Source organism: Schistocerca serialis, chromosome 6 (assembly GCF_023864345.2).
Source record: "Schistocerca serialis cubense isolate TAMUIC-IGC-003099 chromosome 6, iqSchSeri2.2, whole genome shotgun sequence".
Taxonomy (NCBI): domain Eukaryota; kingdom Metazoa; phylum Arthropoda; class Insecta; order Orthoptera; family Acrididae; genus Schistocerca; species Schistocerca serialis.
In genome coordinates, this window is record NC_064643.1 from 625,956,074 (window position 1) to 625,971,798 (window position 15,725).

Below are 15,725 nucleotides of genomic sequence, written 5' to 3' on the forward strand. Positions count from 1 at the left end.
GTGTATATAACGACATAATACGCAACCAGTTGCATAGAAGAAATTTAATTTCTTTATTGATTTCGGGCACTTTATGGCCTTCTTCAGAAGGCTATATCTATCGCATTATTTGCGAGTGTCAAATAAGATGCGTACAGCAAAATCACATGGTTATCTGGTTCATAGTGTATGTACAAAATTAGTATGGAGAAGCGAAATAACAAAAAAATTGTTCAAATGGCTCTGAGCACTATAGGACTTAACTTCTGAGGTCATCAGTCCCCTAGAACTTAGAACTACTTAAACCTAACTAACCTAAGGACATCACAAACATCAATGCCCGAGGCAGGATTCGAACCTGCGACCGTAGCGGTCGCGCGGTTCCAGACTGTAGCGCCTAGAACCGCTCGGCTCCCCCCGGCCGGCGCGAAATAACAACAACTGGTATTTTGCTGTATGCATCTTATTTGACAGTCACAAATCATGTGATAGGCATAACCTTCTGACGAAGGGCACTAAGTGCCCAAAACCGGTATAGAAAATAAATTCCTTTTATGCAACTGGTTGCTTACTATTTCGTTATGTACATGAAGTGATAACATTTACAGATCAATAGCACAAGTGGTTCTGAGGTACCAGGTATCGACCCATGCTGAAACACCCGTATTAGTACGTGGTATAGCCTCCACGGGCGGCAATGCAGGCACTGATTCTGGCATCCAGTCGATCGTACAGATGGCGAGTGCTGTCCAGGTATACGTGATGCCACGCCTACTCGACATGTTTGCGTAATTATGTAAGAGCTGTTGGTTGACGAGTCGCACCGGTCACTTCTCGTCCCATCATATCCCACACGTGCTCTATTGGAGACAAGTCGGAGATGGTGCTGGCCAGGGAAGATGCTGCACGCCTTGCAAAGCACATTGAGTCTCACGGACAGTGTGTGGGCGAGCATTATCCTGCTGGAGGAACACATCACCTTCCTGTTGCAAAAACGGCAAAAGGACAGATCTAACAACATTCCGAACGTTGTATTGTTGATGCATTAAGTTGTTCTGAAAGCGGTGCTGATATTCAAGTCAATAAAAGCGGGTTAAAAGCTGTGAGCTATCTGGGGAAGTTAACCTTGCATTACTGAACAACTGTTTCACCAGGTATCCAGTCTAGCTTACCAAATTCCCACCCAGACTATCATTAATTATAATCTCTTAATAGTCATCTTACGACAACCTGTGATATATATATATATATATATATATATATATATATATATATATATATATATATATAAAGAGTATTTAAATAAAAATAAATAAATGAGTTTATATTTGGACATTTATTTTAACGTCAATCATTGTTCTGTTAAAATTTCAGCATATTAAACTTCATTCATAACTAAACTGGTGCCTTATTTAGGATTGTGAAAATGTGAGTTTGTAATCTTACAGATCACATCAAATATGGAGCCAAGATTGGGAGACTGCATACACACTGCATTCATAAAGTAACACACGAAGTACGTTGAAACATATGCAAGGAGAAATTAACCACAACCAACCGATTCAATTTTCACCCAAAGAAGTTACGTTCTTAGCGCAATCCCGTCCGTCATGAAATTACCACACACTGATATACTAAATTCATACTAACTCTCTGTAAAATCTTCCCGAAAAGAATAACTGAGGGCTGCTTTGATGATTACACCACATGCTACACGTGGTCACTTGGTTTAGACAAAGAGCATAACTCCACAATAAGTTTGATAATTAAAATAAATTACATCGAAACGCAATTTACAAAAGAAAAACCTCGAACTGGGTACTATCGTCTTACTGTTAACCTGATGGGTCAAACAATTGTATAAGCACGTGGTACTGGTCTCACAAAGTACACCCCACGTGGGTTGAACATAAAGAAAAGTTGCTATATTGAAAAATATTGTCAAGACGAGACGTTATAATCTCATGCACATTCGCACTTAAGATTGTTGATCTTAGTTAGAGTTATGGATCATCAACACGTGGTTCCACTTTACTCACAAAGTAGTGACAAAGTAACTACTGGAAGATATTCTGAACTTCACACTCGAAGTACACTGCGTTGCAATTTAAGATAACATAAGAAGATATTTTAGATCTAAACCTGAAATAAAGGTGATTAAATTTTCAGTTAGGCTGAACTTAAGAAAGCCATTGTCCTACGGACTTAGCAGAGACGCGCTTATCCGGAGATCTTACCACTTCAGACGCTCGCCGCGGACAGACTGGCGTGGGCCCCTACCAAGGGTGCTTCACAGATACAAACGGAAGTGACCAGAGAGGCAGCTTCCTATACCAACATGACAAGGGACAGACAGAACCATACTAAGAATAGAAACCTCTTTGCTTTTAGAAAGCGTACCTACCTGTTCTGACGTTGGTCCTACTGTTCTCTAGCAGACAGGCTTGTCTGCTACCATCAAGCATGCAACTAGAAATACATTTTCTCATTCATCCTTTCACACAGAAGGGAAGGGGGATGACAGTATCTTATCATATACAGTATATAAAAGAAAGCGGATGTAGGTTCTGTATGAGACTGTGTGACATGAATTACATATAAACTGTGTTTTAAAGTGTAGTAGTGTGACAGATCGTTCTTGATTATGTGTAAAAGTAACACGTTCCACTGCTCAGTCTCCTCCAAGATAGAGTCAGAAACACCACAGTAAATTTAGAAGTGGAATTTATGCCGTAAATGACAACCGATTTAAGAAATTAACATGAAAGGAATCCAACAGAGACCTTTCAACGTATCGAGCGCTGGTTAGCGTTTCGCGCAGAAACACCAAAGGTGAACAAGAGTTGTAGCTTATTGCACCGAGGCCAAGGTGCCTTGGACGAACGCTCTCTACGAGACAGCGCTCACCAGGTCTACGCGTCGCACGCGCAAACGACAATCACTTGCGTGCAGGCAGAAACTGCTTTCATTGTTAAAGACCACGGGGTGCCATTTCGTCTTCCAAGTGATCCTCTGACGGCACCAGTCGAGCCATGTACGTCTATGCTGGGGCGTGAGTGGAAGACAGACTAGAGGTGTGCGTGCCTGCAGTTCCACTGCTAATGACTGGTTCGCAACAGTTCGTGATGACACTTCTACGCTCACAAGCCCTCTTATCTGTGCTGTGATACCTGTACGATCCGCCACTGCTGCCTGCACAGTACGATGGTCCTGTGCTGCGTGGACGTCCAGGACCCAGTCTACGGGTGTGAGACCGTTCACGTGACAATGATAGCAGCATCGTTGCAGAACTGATGCAGCACGTCCAGCTTGTGTGGCAATTCTCTGAAAGGAACATCTGACCAGTCGAAAGGCCAGAATTTGCCCCTTTCAAATCCGCTCAGTTGGCTGTCGTAAGGACGAATGCGTCTCCGTGGCATGGTTGCCTGCTTTCTTCACACGTTTGCACCACGCTGAGCCTTCTGGCTATGAGCATTTCCTATTACAGGGTAGACACATACCCCACTCTGGTAGCTATGGCACTACGCTGTCTGTTGGCGGGTGACTTTGAAGCCATTATCAATACATCTACCATCCTCAGGTGTCATACTGTGAAAGCATTGCTAATTACGCATATAAAATTTTTTTTCGTGATTTTCTTTAGATTTCTATTCTTTTTCTTTTGTTCATATGGGCATTTCTAATTGTGATTATGTAACATTCTACTGTGGTTTTAAATGTAAAGATGTAATTGTGATTATTTCTTTTGCCAATGGATAAATATGTTTCTTGCTTTGTACCTGTGGTAAAGTTTGTAAAGTTCTCTTTTGGAATATTATTAATTGTGAAAAATGCAGTCAATAACATTTATAAAGATTTATGTAATTTACGATAACGATATAACATCTATAGACAGGGACCAGCGATAGTGATATCGAAAGTCGAAAAGTTGTTGTGTAGTAGAGGGGATGGTGGATGGTGTGTCGGTGAAACGTGCTTGGAAAAAATAGTACTGTGTTTTATGAAAAGCATACGTAATTGTATGGACAGTGATACCGAACTATCAGATTGATAATTCTCTTTACCACTGCGGTATGTAATGCCATCGCCAGCGAACTTTAAGAGCAAATAAACCGGACTGTGAAAGTGCCCCTAACAATATTTTGTTGTGGCCGACACGAACAGTGCTTTTATGCGAATGAACTTTGCTGGTATTGGTTTTGGGTGGTGGAACTGTTGTCTATCACATTCTATCAAGTCGTGAAAGTGAAGACTTTAATTAACTGTGCAATATAAATGACTTTCAGTGACGTTGTCGAAGTTTGAAATGCGAGAACAGAGTGGACATTGTTTACGGTGTGCTTCACACACAAGAACAATTCTATGAACTGTGTATTTGTGGCTAAGACTATGTGAATGTGACGAACTGTGTAATTATGGACGTAATTATGGACGATAGCGTCACGGACAGTGCATAAAGTGTAAAAACGAGCGGTGTCTACGTAATGTACTTTGAAAGAGAGGACACGTCAACAACGGTCGTATACTGGCGTCTCGTGGTTTGTTAATCACTACGGGTTTAATGATACAGCTGTGCCGGAACTTAATTTGCGTTTCGCCGGAGAAGATTAACCAGTGGAACTGCCTGTATCCTGCTCTCATCATCGTAACCCGCCGACATCGTGCTGTCCAACGCAACGCTTCGTACGCAACAAAAAGTTAAGAGATTTCGCCGAACTCTATCCCCTGACCTAGAAACTTTCTTTCTCTATTAAAAGTATAAGAATTACAGGCTCTATTCAAATAAATTCTTTGTTTAGTTTATGTTCGCTTTCTGCTAACGAAAATAAAATTACAGTTAGTGAATTAAAAGTTGCCTGGTAGTCGTTGTTGAAACACCAGTAAATATAAACTTCTTCCTCTCATTAGAACTAATTCTCCTTGCATTGTAGTTATTTTGTTTTATGTATTGTTATGAGACTAGATATATGACAGTGACTAATAAGAGTATTTTGATGCGAAATTGGCGTCGCGCGAAAATTACGGTGACCGCCATAATTGCTTGCGTTCTGACCAATAACGTAAAAGCTGCTATTCCTGTATTGGTGCATTTCCTGACGTGAGCGTGAATTATAAAAGTCAGCTGTCAAATCACGTAGGGACTGTTTACCCAGTAATAAAAGTTTTTGATACTGTATTGCTACGAGTCGTAGTATTAAGACACACTGGTTATACTCAAAAATGGGTAGATGTATGGTGAACCCCCCAATGTTCATGCAATTATTAACAGTATTGTGTGTGATTCACGAAATTTTGTCACTTTTTCTAATTCCTTTCAGATATTGTCTTAGATGTCTTTGAAGTTTCAGAGAATATATACAAAATTTTGTCGGTTCAGGTTAATTTCAGAGCAGTTTCTCGTGAATATTAGAGTTTTCAGTTCATAAACAAAGTGGGATTGTGACCAATTGAGACGTATAACAAAGAGTGTGGTTTTCCAACTAGAATTGTGGGTGACTTCACAGTTCAGATTTTGATAATTATTATTCCTGTGAGTTGAGGTCATCACAAATACGTCGTTATCGGATCAAGATCGATCTCGTCTTTCCAGATTTACTAATATTTTCCATGCGTGTATTACATACTTACATGTTGATGATCACCGATAATAGACCGATCTTACAATGTTCCTCCGTAGATGGCGATCTTAAGCACTCTGGGTCCTCTTTTCATAGTAACCCAATTGCTGAAAGCCCTTCTTCAGTTCATCCTTTCTTCGCTTCCTTGGTCTTCCAATTGGACCGATTCCGTCAGGGTTTGGCTCGGAAAATATCTGGCCTCCTGACATTGTGCACTGTCCATGCTTATTCTCCGGGTTTTTATTTTCTGCGTGATGTTCGGCTGTTTCCTCAGCAGGCCATACAGTTCTTGGATCAACGTACGTCTCTGCGTGTTCTCTTCGTGTATCGGTCCAAAGCTCTTTCTCATGACTGTCCTTTCGAAGATCAACATATTCTTTTCATCTTTTCTTAGGAGTGCTTAGTGTTTCTGTTGCATATAACAATACAGGTACTGCTATCACTACATTATAGGATTTAAGTTTGGCCTTAATTTAAAAGATATTTGTTGACGCTATCTGCTTCAGACTGAAATACATTTTAGACCCATTGACAGTTCGTTGGTTACTCTCTTGTTTGAAGTTGTTAGGCTTATTGAACCAGGTGGCTCGGTTCAGCCGACTCTGGCTGTGTTCCACAGTTCTACCTGTAAACAACGTATTACTACCTGCAAAAAGCAGTACATTGGAATCAGTAATGGAACAGAACATGTCCGAAAGAACAGATCCCATCTTTATGTAGATAAGGCTTACCGGCCAATTATCTTCTTCAGTGCGGGTGCACTCACATTGCTCAAACTCTTACGCGAATCGGTAGATCGACTGCCGCGAGTAATGAGTATAGTGGGCAGGAGCAATACAAGCGTAGTGTGTGGACAGTAAGTTGAGTAAGTTGGAAGTGTGTGTTTCATGGTGTGCATGACAGAGATAAGTCGCTGCAGCCGCACTATCCTCCGTGTCCTCGATGTCTCAGTTGGACAGAGCGTCTGCCATGCAAACAGGAGATCCCGGTCGGGCCACACATTTTCTGCTGTCCCCGTTGATATTTATCAACGCCTGTAAGCAGCTAATGGTCTGGATTTCATTGTAATTTCATTATTTTGTACCCGTCGAACGCCTATTTATGTATGTGCCTATGTGTGTCGGCTGCGTTCCCCCTCCCCCCGCTTGTGGGAGGCGTAATCCATGACTGAACGTATGTACACTCTGAACATTAGTAGAGAGCGTAGATATTCCATTAGGGTAAGGTCGAATAGGATCGATAGGTGTATCGGGTTAAATCTACAAATATCCTCCTGAGCGCTATGCATGAAGTGGTAAAGGAAGTGTTGCCGTATAGAGATGACCATTAGAACTCCGTGTGTAATTTGGAAAGTCAAAGACATTTCCAGGTGAGTTCAATGCTGTGTTAAAATCTGTGGAACATTGTACAGTTTGTCTTGAGTTCTGAAAAATTTTACTTTGTCAAATAGTTTTGGAAGCAAATTAACATATCTCAGATGATTTTCGTTGCAGATGGGAAATGTAAATGAAAAACTTCTTTGTGGACTGACAATGTTATGCAAAATCAGTCAAAGCTTACTGTGCGGCTAGAAGAGAGTGCCGCGCAGCGGAATTATTTAAGGTTCCGCATTACTTTCTTCAAAGACAACTGCAAAAGCAGAAAAGATCATCCAGCGAAGGTGGCCGAAAAATAATTAGTAAGAAATAATAAATTTGAAGCGACAAGAATGATCAAGAAACTTTCATTTGGAAATATTTTCGAGGCTAAATGGATGAAAGCAGCAACGCGAGCGATTGCATGAAATGGATTTCGTTCAACAAGCGTTTCTTCGTTAAAAGAAGACACAGGGCTGAAAATGAGCTTCAGCCTGTGCCACCTCCTGCTAATTCAATTTGTGATAACAATGAAATTCCAAATTCTTCTGTTCCTTTCAACAAATTTCTGTTGCCTCGAAAGAAGTCTACAACAAAATCTTTAGCTGGGGATCAGAAAACACTACGTGTGACGTCTCCAGAAGTTATAAATGAAACAAAAAACACAATGGAGGAAAGAGGTAAATATTCTCCTCCAGAGATTTCGGAGAAACATCAGGTTAAGAAGACAGGATGAATCATTAGAGTCATTTTCATCAGAATTCTCGAAAGAAAAGATGAAGATAATGACACATCTTGTGAACTTTGCGAAATAATATATGGCAATGCAATACGGGTGAGACTTGGTGCGTGAATTCAGTGTCACGGCAATAGCAGGGATCGTACCGTGAGAAATGTTGTTCCAGTGGGGAAGAAGAGGTTTATTTGCCGAAAATAAGTTGTTATTTTAATATAATTTGCACGTTTGCGTACTGACCCTATTTACAGGACTTAGGACCCGGCTCACCTTATTTGAAGAAGGCGTGTTGTACATGCAGATTATTCCTCCGATTAATATTTTAAAACTATGAGTAACATTTATGTAGTGTAGCATATTAGAATCTGTAGGCAAAGGGACATAGTTCATAAATATTAAGACTGAAATTCTATTCATGTGAAAATATGAGAGATTTGCAAAAAAATAAGTTAGACATTATTATGGCAGCCCAATTAACTTTTATTGAACGATGTACCGCACTTGAAAGTGACACAGATAATGACACTATTTCTCAACATAGCCACCAAGTCTCTGTAAAAATGGTCGGAACAGTTGTGGACAATTCCAGGTTCGGCATGAGAAGACTGATGCCCATGTAGACTGAGAATAACAAGTTTATTGATGAAAACACAAGAGCTTCTCTTCTCCTTCTTTGGAGCTTAATTACGCAACATAAACAATTGTTCTCAATAAAGTCTCTGTCCTGAGCAATAGTTTCAATGCTTTAAGTTTTGTCTGCGAAGAAATACTAAGGCACAAATGCTAGAGTCGAGATTACTAACACTGTGTACTGATTGTCCATGATTGCACGAACTCTACGATGCACCGTAAGACCCAAGGTCCACTGTGACAGTGGTCAAGCCTCAGTGCAGCACAAGGAAGACTGCTGGCAGCTCCACATGACGTCGGAGGCGAAGAGCCGAGGTCGGTAGACGGGCAGAAATTGGAGAGCACAAGGGGGTCCCAGGAGAGACTGTGATAGGTGGACCACGGTAGCGGTCGGCGCAAAGCTTAGGGAACTCGTCCATGGGGAGCTTGGCGTGAACTGTAAGTCCACGGTTGTGAGCCAGTACCAATACGGTCACAGAGCTACTTGCGAGCACGTGCCACGTGGATGTGGAATAGAGCCCGTGACAGCAGCATTGTGGTCGCGGATGCACACACTGCTGTCAGCAAATCTGGTACCTCTCACGGACGAGGGCCACAAACCAGGCTGTTTGGTCCTTGTCTTGGATAATTACAAACTCTTGGGGCATGTGCTAGTCAGTGAAGCTAACTGCAGAGGATGACGACTGACGCTCGGCCACCTATTGCATGTGGGTGTGCGACAGGTTGCCGGCTTACAGGCGCGTAGGTGCGGATACATCATCTCTTTGCCTCAGGGAAGAGATGACGAAGCTATCTTGATGGCTAGTGACGACCAGACCTTTTTCTTCACTCTGGAAAGTGATGGCAGAGCCACTGAGAGATGGAGGGTGAGGAGCTGTCTTGGCAACTGCCCACAAGAAGTGGTCCGAGTGATAATGATGGCTGTGCCCATAACTTGGGATTTGGGACTCATCTTGAAGCTGGCATGGCAGACCTGCGGTAGTTGGGGACGACAAGGAGCGAAATGACAGGAGAAAATCTGCAAGGATAAGAAAAATAGCAATACGAGGGTTATTCGGAAAGTAAGGAACGATCGTCGCGAAATGGAAAATACAGTGAAAATCTGATGAAGCTTCGCACAGATGCGTTGGGAACTGTTTCTAGTATGCCCGTCGATAGCATCGTGTCGCTCTTTTCAGTTCTGAGCTCACACTGAGAACGTAAAGATAGCTGGAAATTAGCGTCTCCCGTCAAGTATGAGGGCCTGGTGAAAGATTTCGCCCGAAGCTATGCAATCCACATAACACAACTGTCATGCGGTTCGTTCTACACGGCAATTCTCGGCCGCACTCTGCAGGGGCAATGAAGATACTCCTACAGCGTTTTAGATGGGAAGTGTTTGATCACCCACAATACAGCCCGTAACTGGCTACCCCTGAGGTTCATCTCTGCACAAATGAACCGCTGGCTATGAAGACAATATTTGACACAGACAACAAGCTGCAGTCCAGAGTAGAAAACTGTCGATAAGCACTGGCGGCTGTCTTCTATAACAAAGGAATTGAAAAGTTGGTACAACGCTATGACAGATGTATAAGTCAGAGCGGCGACTGTGTAGAGAAGTAGCTGGAAGGTGTAGCTAACAGCTGCAAATAAAACAGTGAAACGTCCCCTTTGAACAATTTATACACGACTGTCCTTAAACTGACACACAATATTTTGTTAGCGCAACGCAATCTGACTTTCAATAATCCCTACAAAAGAATGGCCCTGACTAACATTAAACTATACCTTTCACAAATCACTTACCTCACAAAAATCTTCGCTACTCAAGCTACTGCAATACAGCGAGTACCACTACTGCCAGCTAAATAAAAGATTCAAACTACTGAAGGCACTAACTACTGATAGGCTTTGACTTTCACTGTGGTTTCCATTTCGCGACCTATCGTTCCTTACTTTCCGAATAGCCCGAGTAGATAAGCCGCGACCATGGACTGTTAATGATGTGAAAGCAAGTGGTAGGTACGCATAGAATGCCTGGAGTGCACAGAGTGGTGCGAGAGCACAGTGGCAAGAACATGGTAAAAACATTGCCCCAGAGGGAGACACGAGTGTCAGAGTATCGGAGTGGTAAGAATGTTGTATCGGGAATACGTGTAGTAGTGAGAAACACTCGAGAAATAGGAATGTTGCGCCTAGAGGATTTATAGGGGCGCGAGAGCGCTCGGAAAGTAGAAATATTGGCCTGGAGGGCGTTTATCAGTGAAGGAGCAATTGAGAAGTATGATCGTGATGCTCAGAATGGTATGGGAAAAAGAAAGATCTGTCAGGGATTCTGCAAGAGAGTGCAGAGGGACCACGTATGGCATTAGGGCACTGGGAGAGCCTGTGGGTGTGCGAAAGCACCTGGGTTGGGGAATGTGACAAGCAGGGAGGACTAGCCAGGAGTGCTGGCATGACGGTAGTGACGGCCCCCAACAACTGAGTGTGCAGGAGAGCACAGAAGAAAATGCACGATAAAGAGGCGTGGGGATGGACAATGGGAAACGGAGAGATTTGGCTGCTGAAGTCACACCACGACATCTACGAGGAATGTCGGATATCACAGCATTAGCGTCGACAGGCCATTGGCGGATGTCGCTGGAAGGTCCATGCATGCTGAAGTGTAGGTCCAAGCCCAGAGCAGAGAGGTTCCATGGAGCTGTTGCTGAGCCAGAGGAGGCAAGCTGCGGTGTAACCATCTGAAGTCCAAGGACCACAGAGGTGCTTCGCGCAAGGCGGACGTGTCCCTTTGGAGCTGTGATGATGTGATGCCGGATATCGTCTTCGAACACACTAGTGTCTGCTGTATGTCATGCAATGGAATAGAATGTGGAGAGCCACGTTGCAATTAGCAACATACTGTAAAGAAAACCGGTAGTTAGCAAAGTCGAGTTGAGGAAAAAGTAGTGTAGCTGGGCAGTATCACAAAAATCCACAGAAACCCCCATCGCCAATGAAAGTGAAACGAGACACTTGGAAACAGTCGCCAAAGAACGAAACTCTGAAGTCCGTGAAGCTGTCGCCAATGATGCGACGAAACTTGAAACCCTTGAAGAAGTCGACCCTGGTGAGACAAAACGTGGAAGCCATCGCCAATGGTGGGACGAAAACATGGAAGTCATCGCGAATGGAATATGGATACCATAGCTAATACTGGGAGGAAACAAAAAACTGTTTATCCTTGTCGCCACTTGATGGGACGAGACAATGGAAGCAGTCACCAAGGACTGGGACGAAATTGAACAAATCATTATCCTCCGTGAAAAATAGCAGGACGGGACACTTTAAGCCATCGCCAAGGACTAGAATGAACGCTAAAAAACTTTCATCCTTCTCACCGATTGTTGTGGACCACAGCGTGTTCGACATGAAAAAACTTATGCCCAGTTAAGCTGAGAATAACAAGTTTATTGATGACAACATAAAGCTTCTCTTCTCCTTCTTTGGACTGTAATTACACAAACACAAACAATAGTTCTCAATTAGGTCTCTGTCTTGAGCAATGTTGATGTTGTTTTAAGTCCTGTTCATCAAGGAATGCTGAGTCGCAATCGGTGGAGTCAAAATTACTGTATCGCATTGTGTACTAATTGTCCCTGACTGCACGAACCCTGTAACGCAGATAATACGCAACTCCTGAAGGCCCGTTGCGATGGAGGACAACTCTTACTGTAGCTTGACGAAGGCTGCTGGCAGTTCCATGGGACGTCGGAGGCAAATATCTGAAGTCACTAGACTGGTGGGTGTTCAACATCAGGCACTGGAAATTCCAGGAGGGGCTCTGATGGATGCACCAAGACAGAGGTCGGTGTGAAGTGCAGAGGAGTCATTTGTGGAGAGATCGACGTGAACTGCCGTTCCATGGTTGCGCGCCCATATCAATATATTATAAACGGATACAGTTCGACTTACTTGTGGGCCCGTGACATGTGGAGATGAAATTGTGTCTGCGATAAAATCGCCATGGTCGTGGATGTGCACGCTGTTGTTGAAAAGCCTGCCTCCCTTTCGCGGCGACTGCCGAAGATTCTGTGGTCAACGAACCAGCCTGTTTAATTGTTGTCAGGGGGTATTTACTAATACGCAAGGCAAGGCAAGGGTTGCCGATGTGTAAGCTGGCAGTGGAGGATGGCACCAGATGCTTGGCCACCTGCGTGACATGAGTGTATGACGGGTTGCTGTCCTGTAGGCTTGTAGCTGTAGATACGGCGGTCGTTCAATCACTTGAAGAAGGAAATATTTTTCTTTGTCATGGAGCCACTCGAGAAATGCTGGATGAACGTCACCATCATTGGAACATCTCTTTCCCCTCATGACGGAAGTCGTGAATGCCAGATCTGGATTTCTCAATCAACATTAGCCACGTCCTTATTGCTTTGGTCAAATTATTGATACCAGTTTATTACGGCAAGACACGAGATTGCATTTGTTCCATATACCGCCAGAATTTCACAGTCTATCTGTATGCAATTCAGACGTTTTGCCTACAAGAATCGCACTGTCCCATGTACTCTATCACTGGAGTACATTTCCATTTGTCGCGCCAAATCAATCGCACCGTGTGTTGCACCTGTTATCTGTGCCACAACAGAACTGTCTCTGCAGCAAATCCGAAACACGTACTCTCTTCTGACAATGCACTGCCCTTGTGTAATTTGGTCTTAGCATGGGGCGACATGTTAACTTACTTCCTGAAAGTCCCTACCTGTGTGTTCCATCTAGACTTTAACAGATTTTGATCCGATTCAGCCGACCTTACCCTAATCATTGGGTACAGGGCACTCAAGTGGCAGATGACTTCTTCCAGCCTTCGACTGCATTTTTCCACGCAAGCTGGCGATCGAGCGTTACACAAGATATTTTGCAGTTGGAGCCCATCGTATTGGCGCTTCAAATATAATGTCAACACCTGTTCGTGAGCATGGTTTTCGTGGGGACAGTCGCCTGACTTTTGGTGGTCTTAAACTTATTACACCAATCTATTTCCCATGTATCGATAACTATGCAGGAAACAGAATGCTGGAGACTTGCAGTCCGTCTCCATATAAGGAGCGTCCCATAAAGAACGTAAGTTTTGAAATACCCACCATTTCTGTTCCAGTAGGTTGACAACACTTTACATTTTACGATTTTCATATTTTTTCTTTGTGGCTGGTATCGGAACAATTCGCGACGAAAGAGCGCGTTGTCACAGGGAAAACTGGTTGCAAGTGTTATGAATGCTGTATTCGCAAACATAGTGGAGTGGTCGGTCAACTTAATGCTCCGAATAAGTCGTCTGTGATCACAGTGATTACTAAATTTGAGAGAACTTGTTCGGTTCTGTACATTAAACGCTCTGGGCATCCTCGTGTTTGTCATTCTGCGGAAAATATTGTCATTGAGCGTCTTGGTGTTGCTGTAAGTCCGGTGAAATCTATTTGCTGTCGTTCACAAGAATTGGATATTCCCAGAACCATCATTCAATGAATTCTGAAAGAAGTTCTGAACCTTTGAGCCTATAAAAACTAACTGATACAAGAAAAGCGCAGAGAATTTTCCCAGTAAGTGCTTGCGAAACAGGGAACAACAACTTCATCAAAAAACTAATGCTCACTGATGAGACATACTTCCTGCTGAATGGCTTTGTGAAAAAACAAAATTGAAAGATTTGAGCTACAAACAACCCCTGAGTAATTATGGAGAAACCATTATATACACCAGTGACTGTGTGGCGAGGCATTTGGTCAGAGGGTATAATTGTGCCGTACTTCTTGCAAGATGACGCCGGAAACGCTGTAACAGTGGGCCGAGAAAGCTCCCGAAATATGTTAAGATAACTTTTGTGGTCTGAACTGGATTGAGTGAATTCTGAAGAGATTTGGTTTCAACAGGATGCCACAAACTGTCACAAGTCGATTCGAATAATGGACTTACTACGAGAGAGGTTCCTCAGCCGGATGATTTCTCTAACTGACCACCTAGATTTTGCGATTTGACAATTTGTTATATCTTCCTCTGAGGATATTTGAAATCTCGTGTGTACACTAACAACCCAGAGCTCAAGGCCGAGATTCAGAATGTGATTTCAGAACTAGAGTTGCACGTATGGAAATTTTCATCTAAAGATCGAGAATGTACCTGCAGAGCCGTGGAGGGCATTTGGGTATATTATATTTTATACCAGGTAGCATACATTGCAATAATACGCTTATTCCTTAATTTCATTAGTAAATTTGTATGTTATTATGTACTCAAAAGTTGCATTCTTTGTGGGAAACTACTTATCATTTTAAATTAATTGTTGTTACCCTTACCTGGTCCTTATTGTCAACGGCAGCCGCGGAATTTTAAGTCCGAAACCCAACGGCCGCTTGTGACCATGCAAACGCCACCCAGCAATGTGTTTTCTTGCTCTCGCCGTCCGCCGCTGCTTCACGAAATGCAGAAGAATGTTGTCTCTCGTCTTATAGCTTCCAATTTTTTGTTTTTTAACTAGATGGGGACCCTCCACGCCCACACTAACGTGGTGACCAAACCAAAAGTTCTACTGTCACCTCCGTATAAGATGTTGGCTTTCAAATCGTGAGCCACAGGATGCGGGATGTGATGTTATCCATGCGTCTGGGTAGGATTACTCATTGACATGGTCCATCAGGAGACAAGTGGACAAAAGCGATCGAAGGGTAGCGGTTTGTAAGGGCAGAGGGAAGAAAGTGCCAAGGCAAGCGCCAAGGGAAGAAAACCTCTGCGACAGTAGAACGGGTAGTAAGGGCAGTAGCGGCTTGCTAGCTGCGACAGTGCATGCAAGGTGTGGTTATGTTAGTGCGAGGTATCGTGCATCGTTACCTTTGTAGTTGCGGAAGCTCGTTGCAGCGCTTGTTGCAGTTGCTGCGTCCCTGCAACAATTCAAGGTCGTCACACATTAGTGGGCGATCGGTCATAGATCAGCTCACAGTGTAGGGGGTGTGAGTGGCTGGTTTGCGTGCTGTGTACAGTACGGTTTCCCTGCGATTCTCTGTTTTTCGGCGGATCGAGCATCTGGGGTTGCCAGAAGTAACTGTGTTGCAGGGGCTCGCCAGTACTGTCGTGCTAGCGTGCTACGGATCATAGATATTTAGTTTATTACTAATAGTGTATTTGGTCTATTATGTTTCCATCAATAGTTGTGGTTGCTTCCAATTAAGACTGCCACTCATTAAGGGGGGCAAATCCCCTATCCAGCTTAACTAAATTCAGTGTAACTGGTATTTCATCGCCTCAAAGTGGAAAGTAGGCTCCTCCGTTTAGCTATATGTCGGACAATCCTGATTACCCCTTCCTGGCCGAGTCTAAGGATGCGTCCAATTTATGACTTGCCACACTCTCAAAGAATTCGATATGGTGTACTCTCCATGTTCTAAA